At 42.7% G+C, this 19,445-nt stretch overlaps 1 protein-coding gene across 2 annotated transcripts in view; it reads right to left on the bottom strand.

The window, feature by feature from the left end:
- CDK18 (cyclin dependent kinase 18) overlaps positions 1–19,041 on the bottom strand; it is an 80,929-nt gene extending 61,888 nt beyond the window's left edge. Inside the window, exon 1 of one of the 2 annotated variants that reach the window (XM_048498478.1) lies at positions 18,736–19,041. The gene's annotated coding sequence lies outside the window, so the exon portion shown is untranslated. The remainder of the gene's footprint in view (positions 1–18,735) is intronic. The other variant, XM_048498477.1, reaches the window with a different exon arrangement.
- Positions 19,042–19,445: the final 404 nt, after the last annotated feature.

The following is a 19,445-nucleotide window of genomic DNA, read 5'->3' as shown; positions in this document are numbered from 1 at the left end:
CACAATGCTGTGGGAAAGCAGAGAAAACCTAGGGCAGATAATCCACACTGAACAATTCCTAACTTTGGGGCGAACTATTTTGCTCAGCTTAAGGGTGTGGGGGGGGGAGGGGGGGAATAATGCAAGAAAGCTCATAAATTAATATTTTGTAATATTTCTAATCCAAGTAACCTGAACAATGACCAAGACAAAGTATATTTAAAATATTTGTATCCTGCTTTTCTGCCCAGTTAGGCTTCTTAAGGCATCAAACAGTTAAAGTCATTAAAAGCAACTTAAAAACAACACACACACATTAAATACACTCAGCAATTAAAACAAACATGAAGGAGGGTCAATAAGGGAATACCAAGCAAAAATCTTCATCTACTGGCAAAAGCAAATATAGGCTGATACAGAAGAATTTTCCTAGGGTGGACGGAGCTCTACTGTTTTGGTGCCATGAAGCAGCACAGAAAGCTTGAAGCCAGTGTAGATGCAACAAGATTAGTCATAGGGCCCCTGTGACCCCTTTCAGCCAGGATTCTATGCCACCTGTAGATTCCAGACATTCTTCAAAAGCAGCCTTACGTATAGTGCATTACAATAATCTAATCTAGCTATTTTATGTATTTGTTCTATTTATACCTCGCCCTACACCAAAGTCCCAGGGCAACTTAAATAATGGGGTCAAAAGCCCCCTTAAAACATGCAATCCTAAAAACATAAACATTAAAAACCACCATAAAAACATCCTTTAAAACCAGTCAATAAAAATATCATTAAAATTCCCCTCCCCACCTTCCCACCACCCTTCAGCTGGCATTGATGCCAGCTATTATTAGAGCATATACCACAGTGGCAAGATCTTTTTACTCAGGAGAGGCTACAATTGGTTCATCATCTGAAGGTGGTGAAAGGCACTCCTAGGGGCCAAGCAGCAGTCCCCCAGCACCATCTACTGAAATCTACCTTCCAGACAGGAGCAAAATCACCACAGAATGGTGCCTTCTTGCCCCCCAAAAGTGGTCCAGAAGGATACCACGATGGATTGTCTTAAAAACTGTGAATAGGTTAAGGAGAACTAACAGTATTATATTTCCTCTGTCCATGCAAAAATCATTCACCAGGGTAAGCTAGGCCATATCCAGACCCAAAACCAGACTGGATCCTTTGCTAACAATCTGCTTTAACCAGGAATCAAAAGGAACTGTGGGAAAGGAAGATGAGAAAATAAGCCTTTGAAAAATGTATATAATAAATGGTTGCCTGCCAAAAACAGTATAGTTACTGTGTGAATTCTTCTCCACTAAAAAAAAATTAATTGGCTGTCTGGTGCCTAGATCTTTACCGGTCAGTATCTTCTGTCCTGCCAAAGCAGTCACAATGCAAAGGAGAGTGACTTCTGGAATAGAAAAAAAGTGGTTCTGGAATCTACCATCACTAAAATGACTCTGCACCATTGTAAGATTCCCTTGTTTACCAGTACCTTACAACTATCCCTCTCAACAAGCCAAAGCAGCAGCTAACTGGCAGCATAGGAATATAAGATACTACAACTTGCATGCTCCATTTTTGCTCTGTGAAGCTTTCAATGCAATTTCTTTCATCTTTAGCAAGCAAGGAGGTCACCCTTACTGCTCAAACATGAAGTAAAGATGGGGGGTGGGGGAGAAAGTTGTACTACTCTACTCAGCTTCTCATTGTTCTGGCTTCACTTTTTCTTATATTCCCCCTTTAAACTACCCTGTTTAAACATCTGCCTTTATTATTATTATTCAGCAAATGAGTGGCAAGAACATTTTTGGCACTTTATTTTCTGCACAGAATTTTGCCAAGGGACGCTGAACAGCATCAACATTTCCCTTGGGCTGTACAGCAACTAGGTTCAGTTGAACGCTGCCCAGCAGCACGCCACTTTTCCTTCCTGCTCTCCCTGCCTTGGCTCATGTTCCCCCCCTAGTTCTTCTCTCCAGCTGTGGTTTCCCTCCCTCCCGCCCTCTGGCTCCTTTCTCCTGGCTCTACTTCCTTCATCTACACTTCATCCTGGTTATGGTAGACACTGCTGACCTCACAGGCAACATTTGGGATTGCTACAGCAATCCAAATATGCCATGTGAATGGTGCTTTGTTTGCAGGGTCTGTGCCCCCCCCCCCTCCCAAGTGCATAGGAATACCCTTAAGCTTACAGAACTCAAAACTAAAACCACAGGTCTTTCTGTTTTGTACATTTTTTCCCAATCCATGCAGCATGAAGTCTTTGATTATCAGATATTCAGGCTTGCTAGGTTCTGCAACAAAATTTGGGGAGGGAAAAACTCTTAAGAACCATGTTAAGAGAACATTCTGCATCCCTGAGAGTACTGAGCTATCCTTTTGCACTGGATTTTGTAGGATCTGATTAAAATCTTTTCTTATGCATTACTTTGCTGCCAGCAATTTCTACAAACTATTTTTACTCCTTGCTGGGGATTGCCTTTGGATAAATTGCTTGGACCAGTCAGTGAGATGTGGTGGTCAGTGTTGGTCTAGGACTGAGACCACCCAGATTCAAATCCATACTTGGCCATGAAGCTTGCTGGGTGACTATCTCTCATTGTAACCCATCTCACAAATCAAGAACAGGCAGGGAGACCATGACCACTACCCTCAGTTTCTTGGAGGAAGGATGGGATTCAAATGTGACTGGACTCTGGACAGAAATCCCCCCCCCCAAAAAAAATAACCTCTCCAGATTAATAATGGTTAAGAGTAAGGTTCACAGACACAACATGGAGCTTGCAGAAGTCCACCACTTTACCGCATTTAACCAAAAACAGAAAGACACAAGCATCAACAAACAAGGCAATTTTACAGAGGAAACTGAAAGATCAGCACAATTTGAAGTTTCAGCTCTGCGCTGACGGAAACTGCTGAGCTGAAACAGACTCAGAAGATCAGCATGCTAGGAATCAGCACAGATGCAAACAAAACGACAACAATGAGGTCATGGTTCAGAGACAGACCATTCAATCTGCTTGCTTCAACACACCTTTCATGTCCAGCTCTAAACGGATGTCAGTTTATTGACAGCATGTAGATCAAAAATGTATCCTAAAAATCAGATGTTGTTACTCTACAGCTGAATTCCTGGCTTTCTTTTGTACTGAACTCCATGTGCATTCTTCCTGTGTAGATCCCTGTAAGGGATCATCTGACAGAAGGATGTGGAGCAGTTTTATGTGGAGAAAATAAGAGAGCTTTCATTATATACTTTACTATTTGCTATCCAGCACAGGTAACCCACAAAGAGTTATGGAGACATCTCCATCTTTTCCTCTACTATTTCCTCTTTCCTTTCACTGGAAGACCATGTAGCGTCTCTCCTTTTCCTGTTTCCTTCCTTCCCTCCGTCCCACCCACCAGCCAATGAACTTAATATTGCCCCCATGGCTTCAGCTTTCCTTCCCCCAACAGCCCCCCACTGGAAAAACTCTGCATGGCTTTATCCACTGGGTTGAGTTGTTCCTAGCTGTGCAGTGGGGAATCTGCAAAGACTCGTGGGGGGCACCTGATTTCCTCCTGCATCCCTCTCCCCACATTGCTTCCCCCTTTTCCCCCTGGCCCCACGAGTTGTCTCTCAGAGGCCTGAACAGTCCTGGAAAGGGTCCTGCCCCTCCCCACTCCCCCTGCCTTTTAATGACGGAAGGCAAGGCTGAAAGACTGGCAGTGCAGTGGTAGTTGCCCAGCAATGACCAATGAAGACTTTAATTTGTTAGCACAGATTAAAAAATTATTTTAGGGGTTGTAACTTTCCCCCTTTTTAAGATTTCAGATGTTTTTCTTTATACATGGGGCTCCTCCTATTTCTAGAAAGATCTGCCCTACCTGTTCATGGCCCAATCCTCTGGGTTTAAGAATCCACCGACGGAGCCATGCTGAGAATTAGATTTATGGAAGATGGTGAAAAAGTAGTAAGTTCTGCTCCCCTAGATCAGCCCTGCCTTTCCTTCCTTCATCCAGGTAATGTGGATGTTAGAATGTGCATCCAGGTGTCCAATCAGATGAACATTTTATTAGTACTTGATTTTTAAAAAAGCAATGAGGATGGCAAAAAGATGATGAGTGCCCAGACAGGTTTCTGTATTCAAGTTATCCAACCAGAGTATTGTTATAGTAACTATTCAACAGAATTACACTTGGATCAGTTAGAACCATTACTAGTCATAACCACTTTGTTTTGTTGCTGGATATCTAGGATTCTAAATCTGGTTAAAATAAATATTTCAAATATGAGTTTGCTGAGCATGGAACACTTGGCTTCATCCCTACCTCCCTCCCCACCCCCCACCCCCCAAAAGGCAGATCCCGTTTAGATTCACAAAGCATCATTAGTTCTGCCATTCTATAATCACACAGTCATTTGCAGCACAGCAGCCCTTCTGTCCTTGAAACATTTGACCAAAAGCGATTAAATGTTACAGCCCATAATCTGGAAATTTCCACTAACTGAAAAACGCAACTTTGCAGCCTTTTTTATTGGTCATTCCTATAATTAATTTGTGAAGCCATGACTAAGGCAACTTTTAAAAAGTTTTAAAGTGGCCTTCATCTTCACAGTGGAACTCACTGCTCATGTAACTATAGTCCAGGTTTTGATTACTTGAGAGAGGCAGGGAACGAAACAAGAGCCACAGAAGTATGACAGCAAGGAGAACAAACAAACACAGAGCATCAAACCCTGATACAAAAATGTAGGCGCATTCATGGGATTTGCATCTGTGCTCCTAAGATATTCCTATATCTGGCAATCCTCCATCTCCGTGGGCTTTGACAACTCTTATTGCTAAAGAACTACCAACATCAGCTGTATGGGAACAAAAGCCAAATCCATCAGTAAAAGATGTACATTGAGCTGAATAAATAGAGATCCAATCAGATTGGGATGCCTGTTGTTCCCTGGACCTATCTCTGCCATCTTTCTGTCTACCACACCACTGATTATTCCCTTACTTCTTGTGAACAGATATATTCCTAAGGGAAATGTTAAGTATTAAATTGCACAGTACGAGGGTTAATGAGGTATCTGGAGTGCTTGCAAAGGAGGATGGTACTGAAGGTTAAAAGTGCTGAACTAGGATCTGAGAGACCTGGGTTCGAATCCCCACTTGTGCCCTGGAAGTTCACTTGGTGACCTTGGGCCAGTCACACTCGCTTAGCCTAACCTATTTCACAGGGCTATTGCAGCAGAAAAATGGAGGAGAGGAGAAAAGATGTAAACTCCTTGGAATCTCCACTGGGGAAAGAGAGAGGATACAAATGAATTAAATAAATGAAATTAAATAGATACGTTTGAAACAGGTTCCAAAATGGTATTTGTGTGTTTTAACAGGATTGCCATTTAACTCCATTTAGTACCTTCACATCCTCAGACAGCCTCAAGAAACATCATACTATTCAGTTGTTAACAATACTGCCATGAGTATGTCAGGAGGCTATTCATCTCTGCCTTAATATGGGCAGAATGGTAACACAATAGAGTACTTTCAGTACTCATTAAGATAGATATAGCACCTTGTCTAACAGCACATTTTGGGCTGCAACCTGAGAAATGAAACCTGTAAAGTCATCTTAACAGAGACATAAGAAGCAACATCAGCATATGGTATCAGATACATGAAGCCAATTGTGGATTGGAAGAACTCCTGTGAGTGCACTTATGAGAAGTTCATAACTCTGCCATATATTTAACTAGCAAGTATACAACTTATAAATCAGTAGCAGCATTGTGCCTTGGATAATCACTAGATACCACACTTCTCTTGCAGATAAGCCTTTGGGAACAACTGTGCAATCTGCAATTAGCAATGCTAATATAGGACAGTAACAAAGAAGCTATTAGGTCTTAGTCACAATACTACTAATTGTATAAATTAATCATACATCTTAGGAGACCAGGATGGATCAAGAGCTTAAACAGAACACGAACTGCTTGTTCTGTTGTTTCCAAATGGCTCCTTCACATTCATGTTTTTGTAAAGCTGGATACACTCAGAGGGAACCCTCTTCCTTCTGGAAAGCCAAAGAGCTTAAAGTTTTAAAAGGGCTTGTTCATGGCAAACTGCACTGACTCTCTCCATCCCTGCAGAACTCCTTGCTGGGTCCACCTTAGGGGAGTTTGCTTGCTTGCGAAGTCAATGCCTTTAAAAGGTCAGAAAGTAACCACAACTCTTTAGAAAGCCCAAATTAATAAAAGCTGTAGATAGTATAAAGAATTCTCACCCTAGCACAGAAAAGTGTTCCTATTGTTCCTGCCTTGAGGCGCATGGAGATTTATTTATACAAAGTGAAGGAAGTCCAGATGGAGCGACTCAGCATAGAAACTGCCAGCCCAAGACTGGTTTCGTGCTGGAAAGAACACTGTTCGTTAATGGGGATGGTTTCTTTCTCTAAATTCTAGTGGATTCTTTTGATAAGAGAAAGATATTTCTTCTGGTTCTAAATATATTATATTTTTAAACGCAATGCCACCCTAAACGAACAATTTTGCTTCGCCAGGCAAAAAGGAAAAAGTTTGTGCTCTCAGAGCTGGAGGGATCGCTTCAAACTCAACTTTCCAGTCCTGCAGCTGCATATTTGTCACACCATGACCTCCCATTTGGCAGAAAAACCCAGGGTCACAGGCAACCTCTACAGTTTTCACCTGTCAAGTTTTTGTCCTGCTGTCATTCCCTCCTCCAGCATGGATTAGGCTGGATATTTGTGGGGGAAGGGGTTGGTATCTAAAGTAGTCTGGAGTCTCCAGCCACTTCACATCCAGCAGAGACAAGCTGAATGAGCAATCTCTGCCCCAGTAGAGAAAGGGAATACAGTTCATGCTCCTAAGGGATGAGGAACATTGGAAAGTCAAGCACACTCTATCAAGAAACTTGGTTGTGGTGGAGTTGCCCCTTTTATTTCCATGGTTCATTGATATCTGAATTCCAGTCAAGGATGGCAGTGAGTCAGGTGAGGGGGTGCTGGGGGGGGGGGGGGGGGCTGACTATGGATTTTGTTTCCTTAGCATTGTCCCAGAAGCCTCAGAAGTGATGACAGCATTCATTCAAACCAGAAACATCCCCCAAAATATAGTAAAACCCCACCACTCATCCCTGATCTCGAAACACTTAAGAGAGCAAGTCTCCACTGAGGTCAATCCTCTGCACATGTATTGATGCCTGTGCCAAGTGAGCTTCTGCAGCACGAGAATGCTGTGGTTGGGGCAGCTGTGCTTCTTTTCCAGTGGGACTGCCTGGCAATGGGGGACTCTGATGTAGGCAGGGATTGCCCATGGAGTATCTTAGTTCCAAGGGCCCCGAAGCTCTTGCCACTGGCCTGCTTGGAAGCAGAGGGATCAGCAGCTCTTCCCTCCTTGCCTCGAACCTGGACAGCAGCTGCCTGATACCAGGGGATGTGACTGCACCAGTGAGTGGTGGTATGGCTGCAATGAATTCCAGTGGCAGTCATGGAGAGTCAGCTGCACATTTTCCAGAACTGGTATTGGTGGGATTACTGTGTACTCTGACACCACTGATATGCTGCTGCAGCTGTCTGACGGATGTTTGTTATTTCTTCCCGCCTGCAGAACAAACATAAGATATCACCTAGGTGAGGGAGTTGGAACAGGGCTGCCAATTTCTTATGTGATGAAAAGTGGTAGTGGTGGTGTTTTTTAGGGGGGAGGGGGCAATAATGACAATTGGAGCCAATGTACCTAACTATTGTGTGCTGTTACACATTGACAAGAGTTCTCTACTTCTCTTCTGCACACCCTTCCTTTAACAAATATAATGAGAAGGCCAAATAAGTAGACAATATATAAAAACAACTCTTCCGTGGAAATAAAAGGGGCAACTCCACCACAAGCATTTGACAACTGTTTGGAGTCCTTCCAAGAAACTGTAGCAAAACTGAACTTTACACGAGCAGGGCTGTAAGCTTTTAAAGATATATTTGTGAATAAGTGTAGTACCAGGCAGAAGTCAGACTGCAATAAGTGTCCCACTGAGTGGTAATTATTTGACTTCTGAACATTTGATCCCCTGCTGCAACACCCTAAACAAGTTATTTAAATTGAGCCTTTCTGGAAAGAAAGAAATGAGAGGTAAATACATATTTAAAACATTAATATCCCTCCTTACCTCCTTGGACTTGAGGCAGCTAACAAAGCAACAAGAATCAAATACATACAATAACATAACAGTAAATCAGCAAGATAAAAAGGAGTCAGTGCTGTTTTTACTCTTTTAGCCTTCGCCCAACACCCTTTGAAATTAAACAGTTTTATACAACTCCTTGGAGGCACTCGGTGCACTCAACCTGGTAGGCTATTATAAAGAAATGGTGCTACCACAGAGAAAGCCTGGGACCTGATGGTTGTCAGACAGACAGTCCTAAGCAAAGGCACTACAAGCAAAGGACTGTCCAAAGAACATAATTAGTACATGGGAGTATATATATATATTATTTCATTAAATTTGATACCCCACTCTACCCTGGCCAAGGCCAGGCTCAGGGCAGCTTACAAGCACAATGTAATAACATTTGCCAATAAATAACATGATTTAAGACACAATAAAACAGGATTGATGGTGACTATGCGCCTCCATATAACTCCCACCTAGCCTGAAACCAAAAATCATATCACATCATCCCCATCCCATTTATATTCCAGTCCTTAAACTACTAGGATGAGGATAGAGGACGGGGGAGAGGAGGCCAGTAAGTTGACATGAACCCATGGTTACCTCAACCAAAGGCCCAGTGGAACATCTCCATCTTACAGGCCCTTTGGAACTGGATAAAGTCGCATAAGGCCTTGATGTCAGCTGGGAGGGAGTTCCATCAGGCCAGGGCCAGGGCTGAAAAAGCCCTGGCCAAGGCTAACTGAATGTCCTTGGGGCCAGGAACCACCAAAAGGTTGCATTCAGATGAGCGAACAGCCTTCCGTGGACAGTATGGAGAGAGGCAGCCCCAAAGATATGAGGGTCCCTGACCACTCAAGGCCTTAAAGGCTAATACATGATCTGGAACTCAGTCAGCAACCAGTGCAGCTGATGGAATATACTGCATGTAGCTGTAGTATTCTTGAAATGTGCACATTTTCACCCACATATATAAGCAAGGGAGATTCTATGTTGATCTCAGCTCTCTGTGACATGGATTCATAGCACATACACTGAAGTAAGAAAAAGAGAGGCTGGGCAGTCACATATTAGGGGAAATATAGTGGGTATTCTTCTATGCACCACAAAGACATCTGAAATCTGTAACACATAAAACAACCTTTCTGCCATTGCAAATTCACACATGATAATTACTTCAAAGATGAAGGGCCAGAAAGACCACAGTGAATATTATAAAAAGAGAATTAGTGCTAAAAGCTTTTCAGAAATAAGTATGCTTGCTCTCGCATAAAATGTACCCCTTAACTACAGTCTGAGCATCAATATCAGCATTTACCTAGAAAAGGAATCTCATAATGTTCAGCACAATAGTTAAATGTACCACACTATGCCATAGAGAGAAACACATCTTACTGTGACATGCCTCTGGAGATGCCAGCCATAGATGTGGGCAAAACATTAGGAGCTAAAACAACCAGATTATAGCCACACAGCCAGGAAAAATCACAACAGCCAGTTAATTCCAGCTATGAAAGGCTTCAACAATATATTAATGTGATGTCTCCACAGGTTACAGCTCTGTAGAGATAGTTCTTGAAATGTTGAAGCCATGTGGGACAAAAAAGGGGGGAGGGAATGCTACAGTTACTTTCTTATCATACCTAAGCTTATTTCACTTCTTTATCATCATAAAATCCTTAATTTATAACTTAGTTTTTAAAGCTCTACTGATTGACATATTTATGGAATTTAATTTTCTAGAAGCAAAACCACAACATACCCAGTTCTTAAGATAGGCAATATATGATAAAGTACAAGGAAATTAAAAAGCACCAAAAATCCACTCTATAGCAAATATAGAATCTACTGCCAGGTAAATCACAACTGCCCAAAGCCATTACCAAAGAAAATCTTCCACTAGCTTGGAAAGAGACTCTTTTCTTCTCAGCTAAGCTCTCCTTCAGTACCAGAGATCAACTGAGGTAAAAAGGAGGAGAAAGGCAAGATCCGGCTGCAGTGAATTGTGCCATGGCCAGGGGATGGAATGAACCCATATCTCTGCTGCTCGAAAATCAGAGCTATGAGGCAAGAGAACACCTACAACTATATTGATTGGAAGATGACATTGTGCAGAAACTAAAAAATTGTGGCCGTTCGGGTAGTGGTGCATGCACATGGAGCTAAAAGTTTGTGAAGTAGCAGCCTAGGCCTGCCTTCATCTCATCATTTGGTTCTCATCTGTATTGTTAAAATTTAAAAGAATGCAAGGAGCAGATTTCAGAGAAGTTCAGCCCTAATCAGGGGCTCATTATGTAAGACTCCAAACACTGAGTTAATAAGAAGTTAACCAGACAGAAACAAAACCAGAATATAACATTGCTCAATGAAAGGTAAAAAAATTCTGGTCCTTTAAGGCAAAGGCTCCACTGGCAAAAAAAGGGCAAACCTGGGATCCAAACGCTAGGCTGTGTATGTACCACAAACAATATCCATTCCAAATTCTGCATAAATATAGTCCAGATTTGCTACCAAGAAAAGCCAAATACACAGTTTGGATCCTGAAAAAGACTGAGTGTTGAGAATATTGAAGTTTCACTTCTCATCCTCCCCAGACCGGCGGAAGTCCTCCTCATAGATCATGAGATTTCAGCAGGCCCTGTTCCTTTTCCAAGCTTACCTATGCAGGACTGGAACTGCCATTAACAGAGAGATAAAAATGAGATTCTTAGGATGTGCCAAGCACCACATTCCATGCTTGATGTAAACACTTTTCCCTTGCACAAGCCATGTACATGTTTCTAGCAGCCAGCCTTTCAGAGCCACAGTAGCTGTGAACTGATACAACCATGCTATTTTTTCCAGGAATTTAATTTTTACCCAAAAAAATCATGGGAACTGAACTCTCCCCTGTACCACATATTTATTTCCCAAGCTCTGTTGACTCAGGCACTTTCCTTTCTATGCTAGCTCACCACTGATACCAAAGCTGGGCAGGGACAGAACTATCTGAGTCACTGGAGCGGAGGGAAGAAAGGCAAAGAGCATCTCCCATCAGCACTGCACCCCCTTTTGCTGTTAAAATTAGATCCTATCCATTCAGTGGTTTAAATGTAAATGGGGTAGACATTTGAACAATTGATATGCTTGCCCCATTCACATCAAGCTTAGTTCTCAGGTGGAGCCATTTCATTTGCTCTAGCATAGCAGGCGTGACGTTTTTGAGACCTGGGGCCCAACTAGCTCTCAGGTTGCGGTATGCAACCCACCGGCAGGAAGTTGCAGTATTGTCACATGACAGGAAGGGGAGTCAGAGTTTTTAGACTTGACTACTTTAAAAAAGAATTCTCTCTACTGCTGAGAGAACTCACCTCGCCATTCTGGTGCTCCCCTTATACAAATAAAGAGGGACACAAGAAGTGGTGGGATTCAAATAATTTAACAACCAGTTCCGGTGGTGGGATTCAAATAATTTAACAACTGGTTGTTTACAAGCATCATTTTAACAACCGGTTCTGCCAAAGTGGTACAAACCTGCTGAATCCCACCACTGGACACAAGGCTCAGTAGCCTCACTCTCTAGACATGCAAACTGGTGGCAGGTCCTTCCGAAAGGGTAAAAGAAAAAAGGCCCCATGTAGGTGCTTGTGATCCACCTCAGAGTTCCAATTTGTGGGCTGAACATCTTTGTTCTAGTATTAGTCATCGTCCTAACACGTAGAGTTTAAAAACTACAGTCAAAGAAGCAACCTGAACCTGTGTTCTCACCCTGATTCTGCCTGTTCCCCTTCTATGTAATCTGGTTAATTAAAAAAAAACTCTTTTATTTTGCTTCACTGGTGGGTATCTTTCATGTGCTGCTGTTTTACAGAACCATATGCCTTTCCTTAATCCTTTCTTATTTAAAAAGATCAGACTAAAACCTTACTTAGATACGATGTCTCTATTTTGCATCTTTTTTACTTCCCTGTTTACTTCAGCATCTCTAGATGTGCAGGTATGTGAAATTCTAGAGCAAGAATCTCACAGCCCTTCAATCCATTTTCTTATACCCCAGTGATGCATCTCAAACTGTTACAACCTTTCATCTCTCTGTCTGAGAATGGCTAGTTACAGACATGTTCTATAAATAATTCACATAATTATGAACATTTGTAAAGGGAGGCAGGTGGCAGAAATACATATCAATGACAGCATTGTCTAAAGACCTTCATTATCCCTCCGTTCCACAGACTTTTAGAAAGAAAGTATCAGCTGCCCCTTGCCCTCTGCAGAAGCAGGGAAGATAAGATAGTGATGAATGCCAGTTTCTCCCACTCATTTGAGGAAAATCAGCAGTATAGCTTTTTTAAAAAGAACCAGATGGAGAAAGGTGCACAGATTTTGAGTAGATACTGCTGTTTTAGACTGAACCAGCTGATCCTGCCGGCTTGTGGCCTGCTGCTTGGGCTAGCAGAGGTCAGTAAGGAGATTGACACTGATCGTGTCAAGCACGCTAGGCCATTATTCACAGAAAAATGTCTGGAAGCGCCATCTGGAAGCGCTTTTAGATGTGAATCTAGCTTGATATCTCTGAGACTTAAGGCTACTCCGTTCATGGATTTATTGGACTTCCTTGAAAAAAAAATCTTCTCTAATTTGTCAATTCCACATTTATCCATCTGTAATACCAGATACTCAGGAATGGCACAGCCTCAGACACATTTAGAAGATAAATCCTTACGCTATATTGAAATACACCGTAATATGCATGGCCTGATGCAATCAAGTTTATTCTTCACATGCACAAATATTCTTATTTATTAGTGCAGTGCCAAGTTCTCTTACTGAAACAGGTTCAGGAACAGACCACTGGGCCATATTAGGTATTAAATAAAACCCGATTCTAGATGCAAACTGAAAGCAATAAAGCACATGAAAATTTCTTCCTATTGCGGGAGGCATCAGACACTTACCATCTGTATTTAAAACAGCAAGTTGCTTAAGAATGAGATCTCTAATGCAAGTATGCAAAATCACAAGAAACAAAGCACAGTTACAAAGGAGGCTTCCAGGTAATAGACTTCAGACAAAAAGATATATGAACATACAAGCACCTTGACCGCCACCAGACTACTGAGCCGTTTAGCCCAGTACAGTCTAGACGGCCCTGCTGAAGCTGTAAGGATGTAGGCAGAAGTTTTGGCCTAGTCCTCTGACCTGGATTGCAAATGATGCTGGGGATTGACTCTGAGACCATCTGCAGGCAGACTGAGCACATGCTTTATTACTAAGCTAAGGCTACTCATCTTCCAGTATAGAGGAGACAAGACACACTTCAAGGAAAAACGCTACCATAAAAGGAACCTTGTCTGGAATGTAAAGAAGTGCTGCATTTGATTACCAATATTGCTAAAGAGCTTAATTGCTTGCAGGATTGAAATCCAGACACTTTCAACTGCCGCCAACAGGCAGTTTTCTGTTTAGTTTTCTGTTCCAAGATGGACACAGCATATTAATTGTGTGTGTGTGTGGGGGGGGGGTTGAAGATTCAGTGGACAGACTGAACATATTGATTTCAAATGCCCAAAACAGTGAGAAGCCCCTTGAAAGTAATTAAATATTACAACATTTTTGTGTTGATAAATTCAAAAACAAGGTAATTTTAGGGGTCAAGAATATCCTGCAGGCCATATAGGTAAAAGTCAGTTGCTTTTATTAGAGGTTTTCTGTCTTGGAATAACAGCAAATGCTGTGAAAGTACTCTTACAGCAATATTTAAACCTGCGGCTGATGCTGAAAAGAATCAAGCCTCAGCACTAGTTTGAAGAGCTTCTCACTCTCAGTTGCTTCAAAGGTACTGGAGAGGGAACACAGTGTGCAGCCTGTCCCCCAAGCGACAATTCTGGTTGCCACAGGGAAGCAGAAGCATTAAGAATAAGTTTGGGTTACTCTGATCCACTGAACATGTCAGAACTTCAGAAAGTCTTGCCTTTAAACAAACGAAAGTCTGAAGTTCACAATAAAGCCAGAAAGAAAATGTATCTTTTCATAGGGTCCCAGGATCTCTCTTTATTTTCAGGAGTGCAAGGCGATTGCTGATGGAGACATGACCTATACAGCTCTTCAAGCAAAGACAATGGCCTCCATCAAACCACAGGCACCAGTTATACAACTGATGCATAAAGCCAAATTTCCTAGACACGTTATAATAGTTGTTTCAACTAACTCAAGAAGGAGTAAAGTTTTCTCTTATGGGAAACGCATCATCGCAAATGATTCTTTTCCAAGTTTCATCTGGTATTTTATCCAACCTTATGCTTCAGGGTTCTATGTTTATGCTCGGGGAAGAAATATTCTTTCGTCATGTGCAATCAAAATAGTGTCTTACTAAGAAAGCATAAGGGAGGCATGAACTAATCTGTAGGCAGAAGGCACTACTACAAGTAGTAGTTGATCAAATTTCTATTGGCATTAGAATGTCAGAAAATTGAGCAACCTGGAAACTAAATGATTTATGACAGCATGAACAGCTGCTGTACTCTAAAAGACTTATAATGTACAATGATAGTGTTGTTCATATAAGGTAGCTACCTTTAATTGGATGTAGCACAGACAGCACAGTAGACCCCAGGGTAAGCTTTCAGTGTTCTCTGGCTGGAAAATGTATTAGTGCATGGCTGCCTACTGATAAATTGTGCATTCAACTCCAGCCTGGAATGTGATCAGATGAACAGAGACTCTCATAGGGCTTTTAAACAAGATAGTGAAACTAGCAAAAACTAAGAATCACACTTAATTTGGGGACCTGCTGAAAATGGTGATTCTAGCAAAGCAAAAGAACTTTCACATGTCACTTAACAGGGACTCAGTGTGATGTTTAAGCTTGACTGCTACAACTACAGAGCTGCTATGTACTTTGTGTACCAGCACAACACCTGACAGAGCTACAGATCTTTAAACTAAGCAGTCTAAGTGTCAATTTCTGCCCATTTTAAACAAGACTTGGGGCAAGTATAAAGATACTCAGTTAAGAACTTTTGCCTTGCCAGCATCACATGTAAATCAGAACTTTACTTATACACACCAAGATATTAGAGAGAGCAAGTACCTCATATGAAGTGCTGATAATCATAGCTGAGCTCTAAATTAGTAAGAGTAGCTTGAATTTACCACGCTTCTGTTAATATGTTCTTGGCAGGCACCAGAGCTGAAAGAATCTGTAACTCCAACAAGGTCTCATCCTACCCTTAACATACAGTCATATAACCAAGATGGTAACGGATGTAGTTCAAAGTGCCATGCCGGGTGTGTGTGTGTGTGTGTGTGTGTGTGTGTGTGTGTGGTGTGTGTGTGTGTGGTGTGTGTGGTGTGTGTGTGTGTGGTGTGTGTGTGTGTGTGTGTGTGTGTGTGTGTGTGTGTGTGTGTGTGTGTCACAAACAAACAGTGGCTTCTTAAGTAAACTGCCTAAAATAACCTGGAATTCCTTTTGTATGTAGGAAGAGGCTATAACTTCAGGACAACCATCCCAGAATAGCAGTAACCTTTGGTATCTGATTGGATCAACAAACCTTAAGAACATAAGTAGTACTTGCTAGATCAGACCAGAGGTTCATCTAGTCCAGCATCCTGTTTCACACAGTAGTGAACCGGTTGTCCTAGAGAGCCAAAAAGAGCATAGAGGTTGAGGTGTTGCCCCGACACGGCCTCCTAGCACTGATGGTCAGACATTTGCTGCTCCTGAACACAGAGGATCCCTTTAAGTCATTGTGGCTCATAGTATTGGATGGACCTCTCTTCCATTAATCTCTCCAATTCTCTTTTAAAAGCATCTATGCTTGTGGCCATTACTAGATCCACTGGCAGTGAGTTCTACAGTTTAAAATTGTTGTTTGCTGAGTAAAGAAGTATTTATTTTTGCCTATCATGAACCTGTTTCCCAGCTACTTGATTGGATGCCGCCAAGTTTCAATAGTACAGGAAAGGGAGAAAGAGCTCTCTTTTCTTTTTCTACATCATCCATAATTTTACAAACCGCATCCCTCCCCTTACCTGTCTTTTTTCAAGACTGAACAGTCCCAGACTCTTTAGTTTCATATGAAGAAGAAGAAGAGTTTGGATTTATACCCTACCTTTTTCCACTGTCAGGAGACTCAAGATAGCTTACAAACTCCTTTCCCTTCCTCTCCCCACAACAGACACCTTGTGAGGTAGTTGGGGCTGAGAGAATTCCGAAGAACTGACTAGCCCAAGGTCACCCAGAAGGGATGTAAGAGTGTGGAAACACATCACCAGATAAACCTTTGCCACTCAGGTGGAGGAATGGGGAATCAAACCTGGTTCTCCAGATTAGAATCCACCTGTTCTTAACCACTACACAACGCTGGCTCTCCAATCCCATGATCGCCTTGGTTGCCCTTCGTTGTACATTTTCCAGCCTTCTTGACATACAGCGATCAAAGAACAAAGTACTCCAAATGATGCCACACCACAGTTTTATACAAGGGTATTGCAACATTGGCCACTTTATTTTCAATCCCTCCCCTAACAGTTTCTAGCATGGAATTTGTCTCTTTCCACCACTGCCGAACACTAGGTTGACATTTTCATTACGTTTTTCACTGCAGCTCTAAGATCTTTTTCAATCTCCTTGTTTGAGAACATTCATTCAGTATTACAAACCAATGGTTCTATTCTTCTTTCATCTCTAAGCTGGTTTGTTGCAAATATTTTCCTCACAGGTATGAGATGCAACAGCTTCACATATTCACGGAACGTTTATGAAACACTGTCTGGCTTTCCACTCAACATCCGGAGCAGAAAACAAAATTCAAAGTCACATAAAATATATTGCAACAAGCAAACAAAATGAAGCAGCAGAACTGCACCGAACAGTTGAAGAAAACAAGCATGCTTTTGCTGTGGGGACTGGCTATAATGTGCACAAGGCCCTCAAAAGGGAGGGATATCCTTTTAGGCAATCCATACACTGTAGCAATAACTGGGGAAAAATGTTCACAAAAAACGTAGATTAGGTGGAATGCCTTTGTTCTTTACCAAAAAAAAAGTCTCATGAACTGCTAAATGCCAAGGATAAACCAAATTGAACCATCCTCATATTTAGCTGGCATGGATCCTTCTTCCATCTTGATTTCCAATAAAGGGAAAGTGGATATCCAATTAAAACAGAAAATACTAATATTTCCTGGAGAAAATTGGTGTGTTCCGCATGTCTGGAAACTTCTATGAAGACTCCAACATTGGAATAATACAAAGATCCCAATGACACTTACATCCAATCTGCTTTTTCAACATGCCTTCATTAAAACTGCTGCTGAAAATACTCAGCAGCTTCACTGGCATCTCTACATTCATCATAACATTTTATTAGAACCCATGGGCAATTTTATCACCCCAAAAGGAAGGGGCCACTTGCCTGGCACAGAACACAAATTAAAAATCAATGCCACCAGTCTGAGGCCTGAGGGTACTATGACTTCCTTTTCACAATTCACGACACTATTGTGCACATTCATCTGCAAGGCTCTCTCTCCCCCTTGTTTTCCTAGATAGGCTGTTAAAACATCCCTGGCACAAACTGTAGTCAGGGCAATGCAGTAGGTTCAAATTTTACACATAAATTCATCCAGTCCAGGGGATTTCTGAATCCTACAGACAACAAATACGTCAAAATATTTTAAAGACACAGAACATTTCCTCTGCACGTGTGCAAAAATACATTTTACCTATATGCATGCCGAAGAGCGCCAAAATGCTACAAAATCATGCTTTGTGTCAGGTAGCAGAGAAACACTGTCAAAAGTTATCTTAAGAACAACTTCAAACAACTTCATCCTGGACTTTTAACACATAACTGCTCTTACACATCTCTCTTCCTCGGTGGCTTCCTCATTAAAAAGGGCAAAGTTCTGACCTATTAAAAGTTCACCTCAGGGAGGGAAGGCCAAAGTAATCCAAACAAAGAGAGATCAGAGGTTTCCAGGTGGACACAAAAAAAGCCAAAGCCGCCTTTAGCCTCATGAACGCCTACTGGCCTGTGCGCCCCCAGAATGCTCAAGGTTTCCTATATTTATTCGTTTACAGCCATTCATCTATCGATCAACCAGACTGGCCTCAAACCGAAAAGGAATGCACGGCCTACCGTTTCCCCAACAGCATACGAAATAGTAAATCTGTGTCCGGATTGTACCATTTCAAGCAGATTTTTACAGGATGGACTTGCACTTCTTGGGGGGCGTGGGGAAGCAGTTAGGAGCATGTTAGCTCGGAAAGCTCGAGCAGCCGGGGGAAGGAGGCGGTGTGTACAAATCTTTCCAAGAAGGAGCAGCCCAATGCTCTTCCTCGCTTACAGACTAAAGTAATACAGTCGAGGCAGGGAGAAGAATCCGATCAAGCAGGGCTAAATGAAAATTCAAAGTCACATAAAATATATTGCAAAAAGCAAACAAAACGAAGCAGTGGGGTGGAGAGTTGTGTCACCGGGCGACGACTTTTACCTGACCCCTCCCCGCATCTTAACTTTCCTTCCTGCCCAGCAGAAACAGCACTACGGAGGGGCTGGTCGAGAAGCAGAACAGATTAGTGTGCAGGGGGACGAGAGGGGAGGCTGCTATACCTTTGCTCCGTTTGCTTTGCAACGCCGTAAACCCAGGGGAAGAGCCGGGGGTAGCCACTTACCCGCTCAGCCTCCCTCGCCCGTTGCCGTCCGGCGGCGACCAAAAGCCGCTTCCACCACGGCGCTGCTCCACGCCCACAGCCAGCCAGGACTTGCAACTCTCCCGGGTTTCCCGCGGGGGGGGGGGGGGGGAACCAGCAAAACTGGAGGCTGTCGGTTTCCAGCAACAACCTGAGGCAGGCAGGAGCTTGCAAAGGGGGCGGGCGGAAAAAGCCTCTGCTGAAGGGCTGGAGCGCTTCACGCGGCGGTAGATCCGCCCTCTGAGCCTCTTTGCCAACGGAGGCGAGAGGCCGTGCCCGGGCAAGGCTGGAAGGGAGACGGGGCGGGGCTGAGCGTTCTGAAGAGGCAGCAATTCAACAGGGAGAGCTTTCCACGGATTGGCGGATCAGACCAGTGGTCCATGTAGTCCAGCATCCTGTTTCACGTAGTGATCAACCTGTTGCCCTGGAAACAAACAGGGCAAAAAGGCCGAGAGGGTAGGATTATTGCTCCCCAGCTCTGCTATTCCGGAGTTTACTGTTGTTGGATGTGAAGGTTCCCTTTGCTCAACCTGGCTAGCAGCCATGGATGCTCCATAAAGCCACCTAACCCCTTTCTAAAGTATTCATAATTTCATTTGAGAAAGAGAAGTTCATTTGGTTGTGGTGACT

Source organism: Sphaerodactylus townsendi, linkage group LG05, assembly GCF_021028975.2.
Source record: "Sphaerodactylus townsendi isolate TG3544 linkage group LG05, MPM_Stown_v2.3, whole genome shotgun sequence".
Taxonomy (NCBI): domain Eukaryota; kingdom Metazoa; phylum Chordata; class Lepidosauria; order Squamata; family Sphaerodactylidae; genus Sphaerodactylus; species Sphaerodactylus townsendi.
This window is presented reverse-complemented; position numbering and strand designations above follow the sequence as displayed.